This window comes from Mastigoproctus giganteus, chromosome 3, assembly GCF_048544385.1.
Source record: "Mastigoproctus giganteus isolate SK-2022 chromosome 3, ASM4854438v1, whole genome shotgun sequence".
Taxonomy (NCBI): Eukaryota; Metazoa; Arthropoda; class Arachnida; order Uropygi; family Thelyphonidae; genus Mastigoproctus; species Mastigoproctus giganteus.
Window position 1 is genome coordinate 213,148,289 of NC_143577.1, and position 22,447 is coordinate 213,170,735.

The following is a 22,447-nucleotide window of genomic DNA, read 5'->3' on the forward strand; positions in this document are numbered from 1 at the left end:
AGATATAAGCTGGTCTGTAATCATGTCACAAATGAGGTTAGGCAGGCGAAGGCAGATTACGAGTAATCCTTGGAAAAAGATGCTAAGAAAAACAGCAAGGATTTCTTTACTTATATAAACTCTAAAAGGAAGGGGATGAATCTGATTGGTCCACTTGACATCGATGGTTCGATTGTTGATGATCCTGCTCAGATAGCAAACAAACTGAATGAGTATTTTGCATCTACATTCACACATGAGGAATTATTAAGGTTTGAAAATGGCACAAGGTTATCAAATTGTAGCAGGATACTTAATGATTTTGTAATAACTGAGAGCAAAGTGGAGGAGAAATTGTTGAAGTTAAACATAAGAAAAGCACCTGGGGTGAATGGGATCCATCCAGTTATATTAAAGGAGGCAGCAAAGCAACTAAGCAAACCCTTAGCCATAATTATGAGAGCATCCTTGGACTCAGGGGAGTTCCCCACGGACTGGAGACGTGCAAATGTATTCCCCAATTCACAAAGGGGGATCGAACGGTAACACGAGTAATTACAGACCAGTTAGTTTAACTTCTGTTACGGGTAAAATAATGGAGTCACTTGTTAAAGATGCATTACAGGATCATCTAGACAAGACTTCAGCAATAATTCAGACACAGCATGGGTTTGTTAAGGGAAAGTCTTGTCTGACAAATTTGATAGATATTATGATGTGGTTACAAAGGAACTGGATGCAAAAAATAATTTTGATATCATATATTTGGATTTCAGGAAAGCTTTTGACACTGTTGCGCATGGAAGACTATTGTACAAATTGGAGCAGAATGGTATTAAGGGTAAGTTGCTACAATGGATAAAAGGATGGTTAAGTGGGAGAAGACAGAGGGTGGTAATCAATGGGTGCTGCTCTTTGTGGACTAATGTTATTAGTGGAGTCTCACAGGGTTCGGTGTTGGGTCCACTGTTGTTTTGTATATTTATCAATGATATTGATGAAGGTATATCAGGCTTAGTGTCGAAGTTTGCAGATGATACAAAGGTTGGCAGGGTTGTTAATGACAGTAATGGCAGTGTGCTACTGCAACAGGAATCTAGATAATTTGGGCAGATGGACTAAGAAGTGGCAACTGAAGTTTAACCTTGACAAATGCAACGTACTGCATATGGGTAGAAGTAACCCCAGAGAAACGTACCAACTGTGTGGTACTACACACTTAAGGTGGTAGAAAATGAAAAAGACCCGGGAGTAATTGTGCAGTCAGATATGAAGTTTTCTGAGCAATGCAGACAGGCTGCCAGGGCAGGTCATGGGGTTTTGTCAATGATATATAGGAATTTTGCTAGCAGGGAAAAGGAGGTGATTGTCCCTCTGTATAAGGCAATGGTCAGGCCATGCCTTGAGTACTGCATACAAGTCTAGAGGCCTCATTTTAGGAAGGATGCAGATTTGCTTGAGTGTGAACAGAGAAGGGCAACAAAATTGGTGAGGGGAATGAAGGGATCCTCTTACCAGGAGAGGCTTAAGTTCTGCAAATTGCAGTGGCTGGAGACTAGGCACCTGCGCGGTGATCTGATTGTGGTGTATAAGGCCTGAACACGCTGAATTCTGATGGATCCTTCCACTTGTTCAGATTATACGAACCTAAGGGGACATAAATTCAAATTAAGAAAGGACAGATGTAGAATAGATGTGCGGAAATTTGTCTTTAGCCAGTGGGTGTTTAATTGCTGGAAGAAACTTCCATCTGTCGTTGTGGAAGTTGATAGGTTGAATAAATTTAAGGAGGAACTGGACAGGCATTTGCTGATGCTGCATAAGCTCATACACTTGCTTTTTTGCATCACATGCCACTACTAATACTACTAAGTCAAGTTGCAAAGAGAGGAAGTCAAAGAGCTCCAAGTGATTTGTGGAGCTGGGAGAACGGTAGAGAGAACAGATGAATTTAACCAATGAGGTAGAGAGATTTTAAGTCAAAGAAGATCAAAAAGAGGAGATTCCAAAATACCAAGTCTGTGACAGGGAATATCGGAACGGACATATGCACAAGTACCACTTTTGAAGCGAAAGGAATCATACAGCGAATAATTTGGGCAACTGGGCTGAGCAGTGGTCGAATCAACCGATAACTGAGATTCTGTCAGAAAAAGTACATGGGGTTTGGCAGACTGCAAGTGGAAATGGACATCATTCAGATTAGAATTGAGACCACGTATATTTGTGAAATGAACTAGGAAGTGTTTGAGAGGTTTAGATCTTTTCGCAGATAAGCTTACTCTATTAGTTTGACAATTCATGGTGTATTCGATAGTAAGAAAAATTGGGGGGGACATGCTGTATGAAGTAATGAAATTTTTGGATATGGCGTACACATGGTAAGAATATACCCAGATTCTTGACATAACGTGGCTTCGGCAATGCTCCCCGGATACACACTACTCGGACTCCCTCCAGTCATTATCTGGCAGAGTAGGGATAGCAACATTATACACTAGCTGATCTGGAAGCCTCCTAAAGAGTTACCAATAGGTTCAGTCCGGTGTTCAACTCGACACCAACCTACATTGGTGTTGAGATGAACCTGCATTACTTCTTTAAACATTGCACTCCAGTATTTTCTGTGGCACAGAAGCTAAGATTACAAGCCTGTAATTACTAATTTTTCCATTTGATCCCTATTATATGTGAATAGGAGAGGCATTTGTACATCACTGATTTGGAGCCTCCGTAGCCAGGTGGGAAGGAGCAGCAGTGCATAGCACACGCTTCTTGATTAGACCGGGGTTCGAGCCCGTCACCACCAAATATGGAGGATGCGGAAAGGTCAGGGAATGACCACCGCATATCCCGGAGCAATATGGTCTTAGTTGCTAATGCTCCTAAAAACCAAACAACAAACAAACAAACAAACATCACTGATTTGTAGGAACCTCCCGATTCCAGGAATGCTCTGATAACTACGGCCAAACATTCTTATGTCCCTTAATGCTTCTTTCAATACAGTTGGATAGATTCTGTCAGCCCTAGGTGCATTATTTACTTTTAGTTTCAACAATTTCTTTTCCACACTCTTCTCTATTATCCTTAGAAACAGAATTTCAAAAAAAAAAAAAAAAAAAAAAGCTGAAAGAGCTTATGAGAAAAGGAGGGGGTTGGATTAGGTTAGCTTGCATATTTTTGTATTTTACAGGTTGATTAAAAATTATTAATTCTTTTGCTATCAGATTATACAGTCAAGTAATTATAATTAATATAATGATAATAAGTAATTATAAAAATTATCTGATATTTAATTGGGTTGTTTTTTTTTGGAATTTGACATTTACATATGATTTTGAACAAAAGTATTGTTTGACTATAAACATGTATTCAGACCGGGAATATGTCCTGATGGTTTCAATACTAAAAAATCATGTGGATGAGTTCTCTTTGTTGAGATATACAGTTTGCCACCAATGTGGTTTTCTAAGAATTGTGTGTGGTTACCAAAATGAGAGAATTAGCTTTATCTTTTTTGAATTTGTGTGAATTTTTTGTTGCTTTGTATTAATAATTTAAAGGTATTAACTGGTCACTTATTCTGTAAGTACATATTTAGAGAAAATCTTAAGGTTATTTGATTGTAGCATTTGCAGTATGAATAGATAATTTGTATTGCAAACTATTTTCTTAATGCACACAAAAAGTCTGTTGATAATAAAAATTAGACACTGCACTTACTTGGCAGCAGGAAAGTCAGGCAATTTGTTTCAAATTTTACTAATTACCAAAGGTATCTCTATAAGATTAAAAGTTAAATACAGTATCTAAAATCCTTTTTAGAGATATAAAAATGTGATATATCTCCTGGACCAATGTCATAAACTGTCAGCTGTGTTTTCTTTTGGCAAGAATGGTTGTATAGTCAGATTTTCATTTGAAATGTGAAATGAAAAAAGAACTTTGATGGCTGATAACGTCTAGTTTGTTTTGGTAATTTATTTGTTAACCACCAGTGAGTGACATTCAATAATAGAACACTTTTAGGCATGCAATATATCTAGCATCAGAGTGTAATAACACATCACCTAATGCATCAAAGTGGTTTCCTGACAGCTGATTTCAGGCTAATAAATGCACAGTAGGTTTCCCATGGATGCATTATGATTGGGTGTCTGAATTGTGAAAAATAAGGTATGATCAGAGTGGGAACTGCGAATGGTCAAAGCAGCTGCCTGTAATCAGAAAAACAGTCTCAAAAACAAAATATGAATGAGAAAATCAAAAAATATCAAAGCGGCAAAATGCAATTCTCCAGTACTTCTGAGGATCAAAGTATACTCTCTAAGCTGAATGGTTTGTGTTCTTATTTGACTGGTGAAAAGGACAAAACACAGAAATCATTATTTATGTATGTTTTAAAACATAAAGACTCCTAATACAAGACTCCTTAATCCATAATCAGGAAAGTTTGTGTGTTTTTTTTCCTCAGACATGCACTCACTCAATGGAATAAAAATTTGCCCCAGTGCCATTTATATCCTTAAAAAGTTAGCAAGAAATAATTCTGAATTATTCATGTTTTTATGCCACCTTTATTTTCAGTTGTTTATGAACACAACAGTGAACATTTTTTTATATTAAAAACATACTTTTAATTATTTTTTGAAAATAAAACACTTCTTGAGTGCTTTAGACATTAATTCAGTAATTGTATGTGAGAGACATATTAATTTTAAATTCTGGACTTTTCAATGGCAAAATCAAAGAAAACACTTTTGTGGAAAGGTATCAAGAATTTCATCTGTGTGGACTGAGTTGACAAAGAGCATAGCATTGCTTAAGGTTGTGTGGGTCTCCAATACCCTGTGTACCCACTTTGGAGTTAATCTAGTCACTGCACTGGTATCTGTCAGTTTCATTTGTAACTTCAATTATTGCAATCCCATGGTAGTGTCATTTCTAGTTGTCCATCGAAGTTTGTAACCATTGTATTTCACATTCAGAACATTTATCAGTTAATCATATCATATCATCTAATATGAATATTATTTTCCTTATTATTTTTGACTGAAAGTGAGCAAAATGTCAATTTAAAAACCCATGTGCTTTAACAAATTAATGCTAACCAGGTTTCTCTGACATGAAGCAAGAGAGCGTCTGACTGGATGTGCTGCCATAAAGTGTAAAGAGTGCACACTTCAGTAACTGGATGCGAGAGATGTGTGCTAATTTTAAGTTCATGTTTTTTAGCATGTACATATAGGTAATTTGAACAGGCTTAACTTGATCCTGTATTTTTACATGAGAACTAACAAAGATTTCTGGAAATTTCAATAGCAAAAAAAAAAACCTGTTGAAAGGTATTGAGAGTTTCATCTCAATACCTTTCAACAAGTGTGGACTAAGTAGACAAAGAGCACAACATTGCTGAAGGTTGTGCAGGATTTTCAATATTCTGTGTGCCCATCTTGGGGTTAATCTAGTTACTGTACTGGTATGGGGTTAATCTAGTTTCTGTACTGGTATCTGTTGATTTCATCTGTAACTTCAACTGTTGTAATCCCATGGTAGTGTCATTTCTACTTGTCTATCAAATTTTGTGACCATTGTATATCACACTCAGAACAATCTGATCAATTAAATAATGACATCATATCATTGAAATGAATTTAGAACTGTATTAATTTTACTAACAGTTTTTTCTTCTGCATATATTTCAGTAGTGTACTTCTGGTGATTCACTGTATGGATCACCCTCTACAAAATATTAATGAGCTGACAATTATAAAGTGTATGTGTCCCATAGTAATGAATAAACACATGCATCATATACCAAAAAAGGAACTGCTTATTATGAAGAATAATCAAACTGTTTCCCTAATAAATATTGTCTTGCAGGTCACAAGGTACCAGCAGGACCAACAAAACTTCTGTCACACCATTAAAGAGAATAAAAAGACTCTCCATATGAAAGAAGAGATGGTGAAGCTATTGAATCGAGAGCTGCATTTTTGCCAAGAATCAGATGAACACTTGAGGAAAGTAGCAGGTCAAATGGAAAGTGACATGGAAATACAAAAGCGTGATATAAGTGGGCTTAAAATGAAAGTAGCTGCCTTACTAAAAAGGATATCAGCAATTGTCAAACTAAGAGAAGATAAGATGCATAAGTTAGTAGAAGAGAAACATAATCTTATCAATCAAATTCAGACTTACAGAGATGAAACCAACCAATTATATCGAGCTCTAGCTAGAGAGAGGCTAAAACTATTGACTCTGCGCCAGCAGCAGACTAAAAGAGATTCTGAAGTCAGTGAACCATTTCGGTCTTTTCACATGTTCTATAACATTTCAACAGATTTAGAACCAGCAGATATAGAGTTGCAAGAAATAAATCCAAGAAATAAACAACTTCCTCCGCCACCGCCACCTCTGTCATTACCAAATGTCGAGGATAGCTTATTTCCAGAACTAAATTTATCTGATGAAGATGATTCCTATATTCTTTTTCCTTCTAATAATTCAAACAAAGGAAAGAATAACAAACTAAATAACAGAAGAATAATACGAAGTATTCCTCTTTCAGGTAAACAAGACCAGCACCATTCTCAGGAAGTTTTCAGGGAATCACAAAAACAAACTGAAGAAAATTTCAATCAAAATGAACTAGATAATCATAACAGTTACTCTCCAGTGTGGTCAGATGAGGGTATTTCATCAACAGTGCCATTACTAGAAATAGAATTTAATAGGGAAGCTTCTGTTGCTACCATCGGTGAAGAAAATCCTCTAAGCATAGAAGATGAACTGAATAAAGCTCCTGATTGCCTAAAAACATTTATAAATGACTTGCAGCAAAAGTATAGCCTTGCTCAAGATGAGCTAAACAAGCTTCATGAAGAAATGGAAGTTACTAAAAAGGAAGAAAGCAAAACACAAAATATCTGGATCTATGCCAAACAGTTGCTATTACCTTCTCTTATTGTTTTAGGCTTTACTAGTGCAATTGCTATAGCTAAATCCTTGCAAGTTTTTTAAGATTTATTAAAAGACAACCTGAAATATATTAAATATAAAGCAATCAGAGTATATAAATTTAAATGAATAACTAAATTTTTTGGATTTGATTACTATAATTCTCATATTCATTTAAATAATTTCCATTTGAAAAGCTTACTGATTAAACATAATTAGAATGAATGGCAAAAAAATAAATTACTAGTCATTTTTATAAGAAAAGACAAGTTTGTGTTTTGAGTGGTTTTATTGTAATTTTACTTGTATTTATTAAATTGTAATGACCATCCACCAGTACAAAGCAGTGCCCCACAGGAATTTTGAATAATTTTAAAATATTAAAATATATCTTTTTTTAAACAAAAAAAATTATGATTACTACAAACCAAATCATATGTAGTCAGGAAATTTAATAATTAAAAATTATTAAATTTCCCCAACACACACACACACTGCTATTTCAGAAGTATTCTTAGTATCTGTAAGCACAAAGAAAGAAAATGGAATGGCAATAGTAATTATCATTCAGTGCTACGTCTTTTAAACCCTCACATACATTTTTAACTTCTGATTTTGGATCATTCCATACAGTGTTGTTGGTAAAGCATACCAACAGTACCCTATATGGATCTAGTAAATGTTAAAAATATCTAAAACTAGTCTGCATCATGATGTTTTGATGCAGACCAGTTGTGTTGTTATGATGCATCATAGTTTATTGGCTATGATATATCATCTTATTGCAGTTATAAATCATTTTGTGTTCTAAGGTTTGTGGAATGAAAAACTTGTGAACAACCCTACGTTTGGTTTGGATTTTATTGGCGCATTAGCAACTAAGGCTATAATGCGCCAAACAACCCTACACCCATGGCTGGCCTCACATAAGATTGCTTCCATCTTGTCACCACAGGCATAAGTGAATTCTTTGCAATATTTTCAAATGTCCTCCCCTTTCTGGCTTTGATACAACCACATGATACTATATCAGCACTGCATTGGCAGAATAGAAGTGATGCCACTGCCTTATTTAAAAATTAGGTACCAAGTTGGTACTTTATATTTAAATCATGTTTTAATCAATTCAAATAATTTTAAATCATTATCTAGTTTTCAGATCATGATTAATAGCTTTGTTTTATAAAGAGGAATGCCATCACACCTCAACCCCTGCTTATGTTGTTTCACACCTGAGTGATCGCCTCCAGTATACTAAGTACAGTGTTTCAGGATATGCATGGGGGTATACCCAAGGTTACTAACAGTCTTGCCATCGTTAAGAGGTAAGCAGAGGAGTCGAGTATTGAAGAATGATTGTACTAAACCAACATTTGGTCCACTTGACTCACAAGTGACACCTGAATATCAGTTTCATCAGTGTTTAGACTCCAAGGTAGCAAAGCCCTAGCCTGTCATATCTGGAAGAATATCTGTGACAAGCCTCAGGGACCATTATAAGATGTGAGAAGGACATATGCAGTTGAATGGGTATATCAGGGCATTTTGGTTGAAATGTACATCCGAATACTATAAGTTTGGTTTTGGACTTTGAGTTTTAAACAAATAGACCTTCTTTCTTTTTGGTAATGCTATTCACATCAAAATGATATTAGCAATTTAGGTTAACTCATGGATAACAGTGTTGTCTCTAAATGTGGGCATAAGCTCAAGTTTGAAGGCCAGAAGTCAGTCCCTGTCACTGAAGTGACCAAAGTGTCCTCAAGACAAACTGGACCTAGAAATGTGTAAAACTTTTAAATTATTGTAAATTTGATTTGGACAGGGCTGTAAACAAAGTTATTTCAGGGGTGAAGGGGGATCACATCAGTTCGGTGCATGACAGCTCACTGTACGAGACAGCGTGGTGTATGACATTTCGCTGTACATGACAATTTGGAGAAAAACAATTGGGGGCTTCGAAAATTCAGCGTATCACACAGAGACCAGAAATCAATGAAGAATTGACCAAATTGTGGTTACTAAATTAACCATTAACAGCATAGTATGGTAAAACTTTGCATTTTTAGTTTTGCTTTGTCTTACACCAAATTCCTGCAGAGAATTCACTGAATCATCGTACCAACAATTGTCTCTCATCAAATTGTCACATACAATAGAATTTCGTGGACCAAATTGTCTCATACCTAAAAAGTGTCATGCACCCAGTTGTCTCGTACAATGAAACGTGCTGCAGTGAACTGTTGTGGACCTGGGGGGAGTGGCAGACTCACAGACAGATATATGCATAGCAATCTCTTAAGCACACTTTATTTCTGAAAACTAAATAAACATATAAATTTTCATTTATATTTTGATGGCTGAACCCAGAAGAGTTTATAATTTCATTCTGTTTTCTTGCAGCTGATTTACCTCTGCAACAGGCCATGCACGTTTTTTGGCAGTGCCCTGGAGTCTTACAATATCCATAGCAATATCTGTGTACGTTTACTCCAGGACCATAGCTAGCTCTTATAAACATCATTGTGTCCCTATTGCAAACAGAGTAAAAAATATGTAGTTTCAGTACTCCGAAGACTGAACTATTCTTGTACACAACAGCACAATTACACAATATTAAGATAGCTAGAGGAGAAATACTCATTGTACAGTTCACCTGAATGTGATATCGTGTAGTATCAATAATTAGTTTTTTTTTTTTTTTTCACTAAAAGTTATTAACAAATATTCTTCAGTGGCTAATTTGTTATTTATGAATGAACTTTGCATTATTAAACTATAAGTTTTAAAACTCATGCAAACTCTAAATTTAAGGTCTTTGTGATTTCATTATTTCCTGTTTTTAACCCTTAAGCAGTTGCATGAATAATTTTTGAGGATCACACATGTACTCAGGAAAAAGTTATTCCATTTATAACCTTAAAATCAGCAAGAAATAATTCAGAACTGTTTACTTTTGATGACATCTCTTTTTTCAGTCTATTATGAATGCAACTGAGAAAATCAATATTTTATATTAAAACATATTTTTAATTATTTTTTTAAAACACCCCTCCTCTGCAATGCTTTAGACATTTTTTATCAACTCCCTTTGGGAGTTATATATTCACTGTCGGTGAGCAACACATGTAAATAAAAAAATCTGCAAGCTTCAACAGTTGGATGCCACCAGACTCCTCAATAACATGAATCCAGAGTATAACAATTTGGAGGCACTACCATAAAATGCAAAGACAGTGTGTTTCAATAATTGGATGTGAGTGAAGCTGCTAATTTTAAATTCTTGTGTTTCCAACACATGCATATTTCCTGTTTGCACAATAACTAAAAGAGATTTTGGGAATTTTCTGTGGAAAATCAAAGATAACACTTTTGCTGAAAGGAACTGGGACTTTTGGCTGTGTGGACTGAGTAGACAAAGAGCACAATAATGCTGAAATCATGTGAGGGTCTCAAAGATACGGCATGTGCCTCTGAGTTAATAAAATGCTCTTGCAAAAAAATTTTGTCGCCTATATATACTGCTTCTACAGGGATGGGATACACTTAAATAGAAAGGGTGCAAGAATATTTGCTGATGCTATTGAGGCAGTGTTAGGTGGGTCGGAAAACTGCTAGCTTGGGGGGATACACGGACTAATAGATTAACAGCAGCCGTTGGCAGAGGTGAAAGTGATTCTTGCACTGCTTCTATTGGAATGAGCAGCAGCCTGGAAAACAAGATGCAGGGTATTTCAGAGACTGCTGGGAGTCATTGCAGTACAAGTAAACACATGGGTTGTGTTAGGGTAGCTAAGAATAGGAAGAGGTGAATGTATACTTGCGTATACACCAATCCTAGGAGCTTGGTAAATAAATTTGATGAATTTGAGGTGTTGGTCAAAACATCAAAGGCAGATATTGTTGGGATATCAGAAACATGGTGTCACAGATATAAGGACTGCAGAACTGGAATTTAGGAAGTACAATGTGTACAGGAAGTTGTTGTTATGGGAGTTTAATGGCACATAAGCTACTATGGCTATAATGCACCTATTCATTTTTAATATAAGGAAATGAGAAATATTCATAAAATCAGAAAAGATTAAAAAGTCCAAATTGCTTCAGAAAGTTGAAAAACGAAAATATTTGCCGTGTCACCAATGAGATTCTCTAAAGTTATTGGTTTATCAAGATTTACCAGTGATAGCAGGGTTGATGTTCTGTCTTGTCTACAGTAGGGGCAGTCAATGGGAATGTGTTTAACAGTCAGATTCATATAACAATGTGGACACTGTGGTGGATCATCTCCTCTAAGTAAATAAAGATGGGTATGACCTATTCTTGCCCTTGAAAGGACTACTTCTTGTTTTGATGTACAGATACTGGAGTGCCAAATTTTCGGATCATATTTAAATTGAAAGAGTTTATTATTTGTTTGAGAGTGCCATATTGTTGTCCATTCTGACAAGCATGCATCTTGAATAGTTAATGCATAGTCTGATGGCGGAACAGGGATATTAGTTAAGTCTAAGGTAGTTGGATTTTTTGCAGCTTTATCAGCCAGTTCATTGCCCAAAATACCAGAATGTGCTGGAATCCAACAGAAGGTGACCTGTTGATGGCATTCTTCAATTTTTAGTAATATGCTTCATATTGAACTTTATCTGAGAAATTACATAAAGCCATGATTGAACTGAGTGAATCGGTGTAAATAACAGATCTTAAAGAGCGATCAGAACAGAGATTTTTGTAAGGCCAGTTTAATTGCATATAATTCAGCTGAGAAGATACTGAATTCAGAAGGAAGGGATACTGAAATAACGGTATTCGGAAACACGGCAGCTGCTCCAACATTTGAATTAGATTTAGAGCCATCTGTATAAATTGGGGAAAAATCAATATATCTTTGAGTGTGAACTGCATGAAGTTGTTTGATATTAGATGCTTGTAAAATGCCCTTTCCCCATTGGCAGAGGTAAGTGTCACAAAGTCACCAGAGGAAGAGAAGCCCATGGTGGTTGACAGCAGGTTGCTACCTGTTGTACGGAATATATGGAAACATTACAAACTTCTATCAGTTCAAGGAGGCGAAGCCCAGCTGGCTTTACTATGCTAGGTTTATTTCTGAAGAGGTTTTCTAATAGTGGATTGAACAAATATAACTGAATGAGATGCGAGGCACAACTTTGTATCTTAACAGCATACTTTAGTAACAGTGTTTTTCTACGTAACGTTAGTGGGGGCTCGTAAGCATCAATATAGAGACTGTGTGGGTGATGTTATGAAAGCACCAAGTGCAATCCTCAAAGCACTATGTTGAATGGGATCAAGCCAGTGTAATGCGCTAATTCTGGCAGAATCATAGATGGGAGCTCCATAATCAAGGCAGGATCTGATTAATGCCCTATACAGCCGAAGCAGAGAAGTACGATCCGCACCCCATGTTTGGGCGGATAAAGTTTAACTTCTTTAGAGAGGAAGTACGTACATTTTTAATATGGTCTATAAAATTTAACTTGCTGTCAAGGATTAATCCTAGAAATCTGATGTTATTAGTGACTGGATGGAGACATTAGAAATTTGAAGTTCAGGATCCGGATGAAGTTTGCATTGCCTACAAAAATGGATGGCAACTGTTTTCTGCTGTGAGAGCCGATAGCCATTGAGGCTGGCCCACTGTTGTATTTTATTAAGTGATATCTGAAGCTGCCGTTCAATAGATCTCATATTTTGGGAATGGCAGGAGATGGAAAGGTCATCTGCATAAAGGTAAGTCTCGACTGTATTTGGAAGCTGTCTGGTAATAGAATCTATTTTAAGAGCAAACAGAGTGGCACTCAGTACTGATCCCTGTGGAACACCTTCTTCCTGCATGAAGGTTGCAGAGAGGACATGTTGGTACTGAACTTGAAACAATCTAGTATGTAGGAAGTTCTGAACAAATATAGGAAGGTTGCCCCGCAGACCAAGAGAGTAAAGATCACTAAGTATACCATGCTGCCAGGTGGTGTCAAAAGCCTTCTCGATATCTATTGAGACCATTACAAGATGTTCACATTTAACAAAGCATTTTGAATGGCGAATTCAGCCTTGACCATAAGATCTAAGCATGACCTATTTTTACGAAAGCCATATTGACTATGGCTCATTAGAGGTTCTGACTCAATGATTCAGACGAGTCTTCTGTGGACAATTTTTTCTAGGATCCCAGGCTTTAGGAATGCCAAAACAGTAGAGTGATGCCAGGAACCTGGAAAAACATTTTCTGAAAATATACGATTATAAAAAACCAGCAGCAGGTGCAAAGCTTTGTCATCAAGATGTTGTAGCATGACATAATAAATCCCATCTGGCCCTGCAGCACCATTGTGGGCTGTTCTAATGGAATGCAAAAGTTCAAAGTATTGCAGAGGTTTGTTATATGAAAGAAGGTGGGCAGTTTGAAAGTTAATGGCATGCTTTTCTTTGGTGTTTTTAATTCGTTGGAATGATGTAGAATAGGCTGATGCTGCTGAGATTTCAGCAGAAGATTTGCCCAAAGCATTAGCAATATCTGAGGGACTGGATAGGTCTTGCCCTTTCCAGGAGAGGACTGGAGAAGGTATAGTAGGAAACTTACCAGATAACTGTCTAATTTTTTTCCATATAGTTTTTAGATCAGTGTTTCTGTTAAAGGTTGATGCAAAACGATTCCAGGATTCTTTCTTGGCTTGCCTTTGTATAAATCATGCTTTTGCCCTTAGCTTCTTATAATTAACGAGGTTGGTTGTGGTTGGACATTGCTGAAATAAATTCCAGGTTTTAATTTTTGCTTTCTTTGCTTTTGTGCATTCCTCATTCCACCAGTAATTATAATGCTTGCGACCAGGGGGATTTGATAATGGTATTGTGTCCTTGGCCACTTTTAGAAGATGTAATCTGTTACATTATCAGTATTCTGGAGCTGGATTTTTTTGTCATCAAGAGAGAGTGATGATCGAAATTTTTCCCAGTCTGCCCGAACAAATTTCCATTTCCTGTGAGGTTTGTTTGAAGGAGTCTTTGATGTTAAAAAATTGCATATGATTGGAAAGTGGTCACTGCCCATAGGATCATTTGAAACATACCACTCTATGCTTAGGTCCAGCACTGGAGAACAAATTGAGAGATCTATTGCTGAGGTGTGTCCAGTTGGGAGTTGTATGTGAGTGTGTGCACCAGTATTGAGTATGGTAAGGTTTTGTGACTCTAGAAAGCTTTCAATGAGTCGACTCAGTCTGTCTAGTTTAGGATCACCCCATAAGGGGTGGTGCCCATTAAAATCCCCTAATATACAGAGAGGTGGAGGTATCTGTATGAAGAGATCTTTTAAAGAGTAAGTATGGTTTGGTGGTAGGTAAATTGAGACAATTGTCATTGAAATACACAGAGTAATATGAACAGCAACAGCTTCTATTTCAGTTTGAAGTGGAATATGTTTAGTTGGGATATTTGAATTTATTAGGATTGCTACACCACCATGGGCAGCATTTGTTCTATTACGATCTCTTTAATAAGGGCAATAATTCTTTATCGAAGGAGAAATTTGCAGGTTAAGTAAGTTTCCTGAAGACAAAGAGCAACTGGAGAATACCGGTTAATTAGATCATGGATATCATCTGTGTTGCAATGAAACACAGATGATATCCATCTGTGTTGCAATGAAAGCCTCTGCAGTTCCATTGTAAAATAAAGGCCATTATTTGTGTTTAATTGATGGAGCTGTATCTGACTGCTTTTTGAAGGTAACTGGCTTATTATGTTCCAGTTTTGATTTGTCTTTTTTGAAAACTGGTTGACCAGTATCCATTTCTTCTTCAGTGTAAATTTCTAAAATTGGTTCTTCATGTATAGATGTGCCATCTGTATCCATGGTTATGTCCTGGGTATTTTTCTGTGAATTTAGATTTGTAATATCAGATGTATTAGCACACATTTGAGGAGGAGATGCTGCTGGTATTGTCAGAGGAGTGTTATTTGCCTGGTCTGAGAGTTTGGGTTGTTGTTTATGCACACTTGGTTGTTTCTCAGAGAGGACAGTTCTAGCCCAATCAGAAATTGACTTGGTAATGGGAACTGTGACATCTGTTTGAGTGGAGACTGTTTGGTATTTTTTTTATTACATTAGCATAGGTACTATTTTTGTTTATAGTAGGTGAAACTAGTTTTCTTGCTTCTTGGTAGCCGACTTTATTCTCGACCTTGTATTTTACTATTTTTTTTCTCAGTTTTTCATTTCTCACAAATTTTGGAATATGCCAGGTGGTCACCTTTGCAGTTCGCACACGTCATTTTTGCAGCAGGACAGTCACTCTGATTGTGATCTGAGGACCCGCAATTGGGGCAGACAGGAACTCCTCTGCATACAGTTTGTGAATGGCCAAATTTTTGGCACTTAAAGCACCGGACTGGGTTCGGAATATAAGGTCTTACCTGACACCTAAGGTAACCAGCTTTTATGGTGGTAGGTTCGGTGTTTTAAATGTGAGTATCACTGTCCGAGTAGGGACAGGCTCTCCATCTTTTCTGATGACGATTTTTTTTGCGTGTACCACATTTTGATCTCGTAGTTCCTGGACAAGTTCATCCTCCGATACGTTTAAAAGATCCCACTCTGATATTACCCCTTTAGAGGAGTTTAAGGTGGCATGTGGGGTAACCTTCGTGGGAATTCCACCCAGGTAGATACATTTAACAGCCTCTCAGCGTGTCTATGTTCGGTCATTTCAACTAATAAGTCTCTGGATCTTAATCACCTAACCATTTTTGGAGGGCCAGCCACATTTTCAAGACATTTTTGTATTAAAAATGGGGAAAGCTTACTCAATGATTGGTCTGTGGAGGAGTGCAGAATTAAAAAGAGAGTACGAACTGTTTAATTTTGTCCATATTTGCTCCTTTTTGCCCTGGAAGGGTGGCTTTCTTCTCCCAGGTTTCCAGCCCTGCCACATGGAGGCAGGAGCAGTGCCACCAGTGACCAAGCGACAAAGGAAGGTTAGTAGTTAGTGCGTTAGTAAGTAGTCCTATGAACAAGATGAAAGGTATCTTTCCTTTCTGTTAGTACACTAAATTCTTTACTTTAGAATAGCAAAATTAAATAACTCTGAAAAATGAAGAATGATACTATAATTATTAGCCGCTCTTTGAGAAAATTGCTTTGATATCACACAGAAATTGCTACAGTCACTCACTTGGCACTCGGGGGCCATGTACAGGGAGGATAGACAGGATAGGAAGGGAGGAGGGGTTATGCTATTAGATAAGAAACACACAAAATCCAAGGAAGTGCAGCCAGTTGACATAGCTGGACAGTACAGTGTCGAGTCAGTTTGGTGTGACATAAGCACTAGGAGATCAAAATTGAGAGTAGGAGTATGTTATAGGCCTAATGACTCTGATGAGTATAATACAAAACTGTACAGGGAAATAGAGTGGGATAGTAAATCAGAGAGTCTTATAATGGGGGATTTTAATTTCCCGGCTAATTGACTGAAATTTGTGGGTTGGTCACTCACCTACTAGCAAGGTTTTTCTGGATTTATTGGATGATTGTTTTTTACATCAGCATGTTCGGGAGGCAAACAGAGGAAGTAATACTCTTGATTTGATTATCAGTAGTGATTCTTCATGCATTAAGAATCTGCAGATAGAGGAACCACTAGGTGGCAGTGATCACAGTGTGCTGAAGTGGGATTTACTCAAAGAGGTAACTACCATCAGGGGTCAAGGGAAGGGTTTTTGCTTTCGTAAATGCGACTACGGTGGTCTGAGATGGTATTTAAATTCTATACGGTGGAACCAACTGATGATGTTACCAACAGAAAATTCAAAATGGGAGGCATTCAAAGAATTAATACATACCAACTAAGAAATACTGTTCAAGGTTTAGGCCTAAATGGATGTCAGATGAACTAATGAGACATGTGGCAGAGAAGAAAAATGCATGGGATACATATAAATTAATGGGTGACATGGAAGCCGATGATAGATATAAGCTGGTCTGTAACCAAGTCACAAAGGAGATTAGGCAGGCAAAGGCAAATTATGAGAAATCTTTGGCAAAGGATGCAAAGAAAAGCAGCAAAGAGTTCTTTACCTGTGTAAACTCCAGAAGGAAAGGGATGAATCAGATTGGTCCACTGGATATTGATGGTTCAATTGTTGATGATCTTGCTCAGGTGGCTAACAAACTAAATGAGTATTTTGCATCTACATTCACACATGAGGAGTTATTCAGTGAGGGGAATGCCAGAGGTGTATTAAACTCTGGCAGTGAGCTAGATGATTTTGTAATAACTGAGAGGAAAGTGGAGGAAAAATTGTTGAAGATAAATATAAAAAAAAGGCACCCGGGGTGGATGGGATCTATCCAGTTATATTAAAGGAGGCAGCAAAGGAAGAGAGCAAACCCTTAGACATAATTACGAGAGCTTCCTTGGACTCAGGGGAGGTACCCATAGACTGGAGACGTGCAATTGTGACCCAAATTCACAAAGGAGGATCTAAGGGCGACACAAGTAATTACAGACCTGTTAGTTTAACTTCTGTTCCAGGGAAATTAATAGAGGCACTGGTTAAAGAAGAACTGCAGGATCATCTAGACAAGACTTCAGTTATAGCTCGGACACAGCATGGTTTTGTTAAGGGGAAGTCTTGCCTGACCAATCTGATTGGATACTATGATATGGTCACAAAGGAACTGGATGCGGAGAATAACTTTGATATCATATATTTGGATCTTAGAAAGGCTTTTGATATTGTTGCACATGGAAGACTGCTGCACAAATTGGAGCAGTGTGGCACTGGACACAAATTGCAGCTATGGATAAAGGGATAGTTGAGTGCGAGAAGACAGAGCGTGGTAATCAATGGACACTGCTCTTCGTGGACTAATGTTATTAGTGGAGTCCCTCAAGGTTCAGTGTTGAGTCCATTGTTGTTTTCTGTATTTATAAATGATATTGATGTTGGTATATCAGGCTTAATGTCCAAGTTTTCAGATGATATGAAGCTTGGCAGGGTTAATGACACTATTGACAGTACACTGCTGCAACAGGATCTAGAAAAGTTGAGCAGATGGGCTGAGAGGTGGCAAATGAAGTTTAACATTGACAGACGTAAAGTACTACATATGGGAAGCAGTAACCCCATAGTAACGTATCAACTCTGTGGTACTACACTGACAGTGGTAGAGAATGAAAAGGACCTGGGGGCAATTGTGGAGGCAGATATGAAGTTTTCTGAGCAGTGCTGATGGTCTTCAAGAGTAGCTCATGGTGTCTTGTCAATGATATACAGGAATTTTTCTAGCAGGGATAAGGAGGTGATTATCCCCTTGTATAAGGCAATGGTCAAGCCACACCATGAGTACTGTATACAGGTCTGGAGGCCTCATTTTAAGAAGGATGTAGAGCTGTTGGAACGAGTACAGAGAAGGGCAACATGATTAGTGAATGGAACAAAGGGTTGCTCTTATGAAGTAAGGATTAAGTTTTGCAGATTACAGTGTCTGGAGACTAGGCACCTGCGAGGTGATCTGATTGAGGTGTATAAAGCCTTGAATGGTTTGAGCATGCTCAATGCTGATGGGATTCTTCCTCTTGCTCAGAATAATCACCTGAGAGGGCTTAAATTCAAATTGAGGAAAGACAGTTGTAGGATAGATGTGCGGAAGTTTGCCTTTAGCCAGCGGGTAGTTGATTGGTGGAACAGACTTCCATTTTTTGTTGTGGAAGTTGATAGACTAAATAAATTTAAGGCTGAGCTGGACAGGTATTTGGAATGAACGGAGGGGTGAAATGGGAGCGGTTTTTTTTTTTTTTTTTTGGCTGATGCTGCATAAGCTTGCTTTCTTGCATCGTATGCCTATGCTAATGCTAATATTGCATCATTGTTTTACCATCGATAGTCAGTCAAAGCATATATGAATAAATGAAAACAGTATTACAGTAAGTTAATCTTATTAACTTGTACTACATTATGTAACAAAACAAAGTTTAATATTTAACGGTTTATTATATGTATTTTGTATCCTGAACCTAAGAATGTTCATATTTTTGTGGCAATTGACAGTTTGTGTTTTTGTGACATTCATATATAAGTATATGTCATTACTGTCATATATATAAGCAATTATAGTATTTATATATTTATATATATAAATGGTCCTTGAGGTTGTCATAGACATTCTCTCTGATATGCCAGACAAGCTGTACTTGCAACCTGGGGGTCTAAAACGCTGATGAAACTGATATTCGGTTGACACTCAAGTCAAGTGGACCCAATTTTGGCGAAGTCCGGACAGTCGGTGACAGCCAAATCCACTGCTTGCACCTTCACAATGGTGGGACTGTTAGTAATCCTGGGTATAACCTCCATGCACATGCACACTGTTGGTGACCACCCAGGTGTGAACCAACGTAAGCAGGGGTCGAGGTGTGGCACCCACACCACATGGAGGAATGCCACCCCTCTATGTTACCAGGCAGTACTAGGTGGTAGATGACTCATCAACCGGTGCAATACCACCACTTTGCTTATTGGAGGCTTGAAGTGGTCGAACCCATGTTTGGTCTCTAGAGCTAAGTTCCGGTCAACGCTTCCCTATCTCTTCTATCATGCGGCACGATTGATGACTTTTGAGGTTATGATGAACATCGTGGCGAGATCGAATATTCCTTACATTTTGAGGGTACATCTCTAAAACGGTGTTCGCAGGCTGGCCGCTAGTTATTACACCGGAACGAACCTATTGGTAACTCTCTAGGAGGCTTCCGGATCAGCTAGTGTATAATCTTGCTACCTCTACTCTGCCAGATAGTGATTGGAGGGAGTCCAAGTAGTGTGTATGCGGGGAGCATTGTCGAGGGCACGTTATGTCAAGGATCTGGGTATATTCTTACCGTGTGCATGCTATATCCAAAAATTTCATTACTTCATACAGCATGTCCCACCCACTTTTTCTTACTATTGAATACACCACAAATTGTCAAACTGATAGAGCAAGCTTATCTGCGAAAAGATCTAAACCTCCTAAGCACTTCCTAATTCATTTCACAAATATACGTGGTCTCAATTCTAATCTCAACGATGTCCATTTCCACTTGCAGTCTGCCAAACCCCCATGTACTTTTTCCGACAGAATCTCAGTTATCGGTTGATTCAACTACTGCCCATCTCAGATGCCCAAATTATTCGCTGTATGATTCCTTTCGGACATGTGCACAAGGTGGTACTTGTGCATATGTCCGTTCTGATATTCCCTGTCAGAGACTTGGCAATTTGGAATCTCCTCTCTTTGATCTTCTCTGGCTTAAAATCTCTCTACCTGATTGTGTCAAATTCATCTGTTGTCTCTACAGTTCTCCTAACTCCACTAATCACTCGGAGATCTTTAACTTCCTCTCTTTGCAACTTGACTTTCTCCAGTCCAACTGGTGCCCCTCCATAGCCAGGTGGGCAGGAGTAGCAGTGCGCTTCTTGATTAGACCGGGGTTCGAGCCCGTGACCACCAAATACGGAGGATGCGGGAAGGTCAGGGAATGACCACCGCATATACCCGGAACAATATGGACTTAGTTGCTAATGATCCAAAAACAAACACGCCAGTCCAACTTTCCTAACAGTGAGGTAATTTTCATTGTTGATTTTAATGTTCACAACCCCAGCTGGCTTCCATTTTCTAGTCACACCGACCCAGCTGGTCGAGATGCTGAGACTTTGCAATTATTAATAACCTTGCACAGATTGTTCATTTCCCTACAAGAATACTGGACAATCCTAATCATACAGCCAATATGCTTGATCTTTTTCTCACAAACAACCCTTCTAAGTACACAGTCAAAGTGAGAGGTCCTTTAGGCACTTCAGATCACGACTTGGTGATTGTCTCTTCTTTAATGGAACCTTTATCTCATGGCTATTCCCAACCTCGTGTTGTTTGGCATTACAAGAATGCAAAATGGGATGACCTGCGAGACTTCTTTTCTTCTTTAAGACCGACCCAGCTGGTCGAGATGCTGAGACTTTGCAATTACTAATGACCTTGCACAGATTGTTCATTTCCCTACAAGAATACTGGACAATCCTAATCATACAGCCAATATGCTTGATCTTTTTCTCACAAACAACCCTTCTAAGTACACAGTCGAAGTGAGAGGTCCTTTAGGCACTTCAGATCACAACTTGGTGATTGTCTCTTCTTCAATGGAACCTTTATCTCATGGCTGTTCCCAACCTCGTGTTGTTTGGCATTACAAGAGTGCAAAATGGGATGACCTGCAAGACTTCTTTTCTTCTTTTCCTTGGTCGGATTACTGTTTCAAAACTTCTGATGTCAATGTTTGCTCAAATCGTGTCAGTGAAATTATTCTTGCAGGAATGGAATCCTTTATCCCACACTCCACTTTAAAATCTCGTCCTTTAAATAAACTTTGGTTTTTCAATAAATGTGCTAAGGCTCTTCAAGAGAAGAATGTTGCATATTGTAATTGGCTTGTTTCTAATTCTCCAGTTTCATTTTCTTCCTACACCAAAGCTCGCAACAATTGTAAAGCAGTTATTAATCAGTCCAAACTAGAGTTTGAATTTGCTAAGAGTAGAAAACTTGCTTCTTGCCCTAATGGTAGCCGAGCATTCTGGTCTCTTACCAAAGTTACTGGTCGCAACTTTTGGCCATCTCTGCTCCCACCTCTGTCCAAACCAGATGGTTCTGTTGTCACTTCAGCCAAGGATAAATTTGACCTACTAGCATCCCATTTTTCTTCCAACTCATGTATTAATGATCTTGGTAAAACACCTCCCACCATTCCCAACACGCTCCATTCAATGCCTCCTGTGGTCTTCCGTCTTGATGCTAAGAAAGCTCCAGGTCCCGATGGTATTTCTCCACTTATTCTCAAAACCTGTGCTCCTGAACTTACTCCTATTCTTTGCCGACTTTTTTCACTTTCTTATTCCAAAGATGTTTTTCCTTCTGCTTGGAAATTTGCTCATATCCAGCCAGTTCCTAAAGAGGGTGACAAATCCCTCCCATCCAATTATTGTCCCATTGCAATTACTTCTACTCTTTCTAAAGTAATGGAGAAATCAATTATCCGCCAACTCTTAAACTATCTAGAAACCTTCCGTCTGATCAACGATTGCCAGTATGGATTCCGTCAGTGTCGATCCACTGGTGATATTCTGGCTTATGTTACCCATTTATGGACTAATTCAATGGAAAGTTTCGGTGAAACACAAGTAGTTGCTCTTGACATCTCAGAGGCTTTCAATCATGTTTGGCATAAAGGTCTTCTAAACAAGCTTCCATCTTTTGGTTTGCCAACTGTTTTTAGTAATTGGTTATCCAGTTTTCTCTCTGATTACTCACTGAGGGTGATGGTAGATAGCTCTCTGTCTTCTAACTTCTCCACTAATGCTGGTGTCCTCCAAGGTTCAGTTCTTTCCCCCACTCTGTTCCTCTTGTATATTAATGACCTTCTTCCATTAACTGGAAATCCTATCC